This window comes from Crocodylus porosus, unplaced genomic scaffold (assembly GCF_001723895.1).
Source record: "Crocodylus porosus isolate Cpor-Errol unplaced genomic scaffold, CroPor_comp1, whole genome shotgun sequence".
NCBI classification, from domain to species: domain Eukaryota; kingdom Metazoa; phylum Chordata; order Crocodylia; family Crocodylidae; genus Crocodylus; species Crocodylus porosus.
In genome coordinates, this window is record NW_017728931.1 from 59,337,547 (window position 1) to 59,342,060 (window position 4,514).

A 4,514-nucleotide genomic window follows, 5' to 3' on the forward strand; every position below is an offset into this window, starting at 1 on the left:
GGCCTGGGGAAGCAACTATTCACCAAGGACCTCCAGGGGAGGACTAGAAATAATGGGCACAAGCTGACTGAAGATTGCTTCAGACTAGACATAAGAAAAAACTTCTTTACAAGTTGAGTACTGAGGGTTCGGAGCAGTCTCCCCCCCCAGAGGTGGTACAGTTACCCACCCTGGAGATCTTCAAAAAGCATCTTGATGCTCATCTTGCTGAGGTCATCTGACCCCAGTGGTTTTTCCTGCCCAGGTGCAGGAGGCTAGACCTGATGATCCATAAGGTCCCTTCCAGCCCCTAAAAATACCCAATAAATTATGAAAACCATGCACTAGTGGATCTGCCCCCTGGATCTGCCTCTTCCCACAAAAAGAGTTACTGTGTTTTTCTTGCAAAAATATTTTGAACCCACAGACAGAAATGGGAGGTGGGGAAGGGTGCTGACATGCAGTATGCAGCCCTGGAGCACCCTGCACTGAGTCATTCATTCATGGTTTGTCTACAGGGCATATAAAACCCTCAGAAGACATCTTGTGTACTCACCAACCTAAACAGGATACCGCCACAGGGTCCAGCACCCTGGGAATTAGGCAAGGCAACAGCCTTCCATTGGGAACAGCCACTCTGTTCCCTCATAAAATAGCACAGCTTGGGAATTTATTAAACCCATACCTTGGGATGTACAAATAACAGTGCCCTGCTTAGCCAGAAGTCAGCGGAAGCAGGACTAAGCCCCAACAAGGAGATTGTGGAACGTGTTCCTTACTTAAAAGCTGCTTCTTGCCGTGGGTTTGATCCATGGGTTTTTGTAAAGTTGGGCTGGCTTGTGAAGCCGCTCGGGGTTAGGAAGAACTGGCTTTGAGCTAGGAAAAGTGTTACGCGAAAGCCCAGATTATAAATTGATGCCACTTTGTAAGGAGCTAGCAGAAGAAGCTAGGAAAAGACTGCGAGGGGATTTGATAGCAGCTTTTAACTACCTGAAGGTGGGTTCCAAAGCGGATGGAGCTGAACTGTTCTCAGTGGTGACAGACGACAGAACAAGGAGCAATGATCTTTTGCAACGACAGAACAAGGAGCAGTGACTCAGGAAAAGGCCAATCTCCTAAATTACAGAACAAGAAGCAATGACTCAGGAAAAGGCCAGTCTCCTAAACAATTACTTTGCATGACCCATCCAAAGAGGTAACTCTGTCAGATAGGATGCAAAGCATCCAGGGGGAAGGAGATGGGCCCACAATTGATGTAGATCAAGTAAGGAAACACCCTGAGAGGCTCAATATCCACAAATCCAGGGGCCCAAACAGAATGCACCCGAGAGTCTTGAAGGAGCTGGTAGACATCATAGCATGCACTATGGTAAAGACATTTGAGAACTCATGGTGCTCAGGAGAGGTACCGGGTGACTGGAAAAGAGCCAATGTGGTCCCAGTCTTCAAGAAAGGAAGGAAGCAAGACCCAGGGAATTACAGGCCAATCAGTCTGACATCCATCCCTGGAAAGATCCTGGAGAAAATGATCAAGGGTTCCATCAGCAGCAGGCTAACGGAAGGCAACTTTCTGAGCTCCAGCCAACATGGCTTTGTTGCTGGAATGTCCTGCCTGACCAACCTTGTCTCTTTATATAACCAGGTGATGCATTTCCTGAACAATGGAAATGAGGTTGATGTCATATATCTGGATTTCATGAAGGCCTTTGACTTGGTCTCCCATGATGTCCTCATGACTGAACTGGAGAACTATGGCCTCAACCATCTCATGGTCTGATGGCTGGGGAACTGGCTCCAGAGTCAGGCTCAAAGAGTATTAGTTGATGGGAGCAAATCAATTTGGCACAAAGTGACCAGTGGTGTCCCTCAGGGCTCGGTACTCTGGCCAGTACTCTTCAACATCTTCATAAGTGATCTGGATTCAGGCATCAGATGTGGACTGGCAAAATTCACATATGACACTAAACTATGAGGGTCACACTGGTGGACATGCTGGGGATATAGGCTGACCTGGACAGGCTCGCAAGGTGGTCAGACCAAAACCTGATGGTATTTAATGTAGAGAAGTGCAGGGTGATCCACCTTGGGAGTGAAAACCAGCATCATACTTGGCAGTGCTACACTCGCTAGCACCAAGACCAAAAGAAACTTGGGGGTCTTGACTGACCATGGGATGAACATAAGCCACCAATGTGATGCCGTAGCTGGCAAAGCAAACCAAACTCTGGCATGCATCCACCAATGCATCTCAAGCAAAACCAAAGATGTCATCCTCTCGCTGTACTGGGCCTTAGTGAGGCTGCAGCTAGAGTGCTGCATCCAGTTTTGGGCTTCTTATTTCAGGAGGGATGTGGATAAGCTCGAGAGAGTCCAAAGGACAGTCATCTGCATGATCAAAGGCCAAGAAAGCAAACCTTATGAGGAGAGACTGAGGGACATGGGACTCCTCAGCCTGGAGAAGAGAAGGCTTAGGGGGGACTTGGTGGCAGCCTATAAGTATATAAAGGGGGTGCACCAGGATCTGGGAGAACAGCTGTTCACCAGGGCTCCCCAAGGGATAACTAGGTCTAACAGACACAAACTTCTAGAAGGCCGACTGGACACAAGGAAAAACTTTACAGTCCAAGTGTTTAGGGTCTAGAACAGACTCACCCCAGAGGTAGTACAAGCACCTACTCTGGACTCATTCAAAAGGCATTTGGATGCATATCTTGTTAGGATCATTTGACCCCAGCAGACTTCCTGCCTATGGCAGGGGGGCTGGACTCGATGATTTCATGAGGTCCCTTCCAGCCCTTAATGTCTATGAAATCTATTATCTCAAGTTGTAGCAAGGGAGGTTTCACTTGGATATTAGGAAAAACTCTCACTAGGAAGGTGGTGAAGCACTGGAACAGGTTACTTAGAGAGGTGGTAGACTCTCCATCCTTGGAGGTTTTTAAGGCGCAACTCGACCAAGCCCTGGCTGGAATGATCTAGTTGGGGTTGGACTAAATCAGTGTTTCCCAACCTTTTTCACCCCATGGCACACTTACCTAAATAAAAAAGCACCGTGGCACACTGGACGCAGAGCAGGGGGTGGGGTGTGCATGGCCAGCTGAACATTGACAAGTAGGGGGTGGCATGCAGCCAGCCAGATGGCACTTTGGGCTGGAGCCACACCCCCTGTCTGTGAGTTCACAGTGGCAGCAGGCTGGGGCGTGGCTTCAGCCCAAAGGGAGCGTGGCTCCAGCCCAAAATGCCGTGGCACACCTGGACATGCCTGATGGCACACCAGTGTTGTGGCACATCGGTTGGGAAACGCTGTACTAGAGGACCTGCCAAGGTCTGTTCCCACCCTAATTTTCTATGATTCTAAGAAAACAGGGCACTGACTCTTCAGGGCAGAAGGGTCACAGAAATGCCCTGCTTGGCCTTGCAAACGTGCACCAAACGCTGGGGTGGGACAACTCTGGCTTGTGACAACTTATAAGAGGGTGAGGCAGGCCAGTCCAAAGCCCAAGGGGAGCAAATAGAGTGGGGCAAGGCTGAAGGGTGCCTGGTGGATGGGGGGAGCAGGGAAGGAGGCTCAAGCCAAGGATGGAGTTGCAGGGGCATCACTGAGGCTAGGGACAGAAATCACAGAGAAACCAGTATAAGTGATCAGAAACCAGTTAAATCTGTAACACAAGAGAAGTTCAGGGCACATAAACCACTTTCAAAATGGCTGAAACCCATTTATGATAAACCTGGATGGATGTAGTATCAGACTTAGCTGATTTAGGTTAAATGTGTTTATTAAACTTCTGCTCCAGATCCCCACTGGATTCAAGTTAACTCACAGTCCCCCAGCACCCCAGGATGCTTTGCATTTCCCTAGGGTTTCCAACCCTCCTGGATTGTCTGGGAGTCTACCAGAATCGGCATGGATCTCCATGTGACTACTGAAAGCAATCTGGGAGATTGATATTGCCAAGGGGTTGAAAACTACAATTAATGACATTACCTCATGTTGGGCCAAAGAAGTCTCCCAGAATAGCTTCAGCCAGAGAGCTGGCAACTCTATGCTTCCCCTGCAAACCCTTCCTTGCAGGCTAAACTTGAACGTCTGTTCACTTGCTTATCCGTCCAATCTATGCAGTTTAGATTAACCTGAAAAGATTGAACTGCTTCAGCCTCAGGCTTGTTGCCTGTCTGTGCCTAGCCTGAAAGCCCAGAGTCCCGAAGTGCAAACCCGCTCTTCCCCAGCCTCAAAAGGGTCAAGCCAGACACACTCACGATCACCCTGCACGCCCCCCCCCGGCACTCAACAGCGCCTCCCGCCGCCTCCGCTTCCTGCCCTGACGGACTACAAGTCCCATCATGCCCCGCGGGGATACCTCCCTCGACTGCGCGCGCGTCCCCCGGCCTGCTGCTCGGGCCACGCCCCCGGCGATACGCGCAGGCGCGGTGGGGGCGGCGTCCGGGGCAGTCTCCCCAATGTAAGATGGTGGCCGGGCTGGCAAAGGAGCACCCCGAGCTCGGAGCTTTCCCGTCTCTCCCCTAAAGGTCGTCGG

At 50.3% G+C, this 4,514-nt stretch overlaps 1 long non-coding RNA gene across 1 annotated transcript in view; it reads right to left on the reverse strand.

Moving 5' to 3' along the window:
• The window catches only part of LOC109316079, a 12,641-nt gene extending 8,232 nt beyond the window's left edge, over positions 1-4,409 (reverse strand). Inside the window, exon 1 of the long non-coding RNA XR_002102669.1 lies at positions 4,237-4,409. This is a non-coding gene — a long non-coding RNA (uncharacterized LOC109316079). The remainder of the gene's footprint in view (positions 1-4,236) is intronic.
• Between the last annotated feature and the right edge of the window lie 105 nt (positions 4,410-4,514).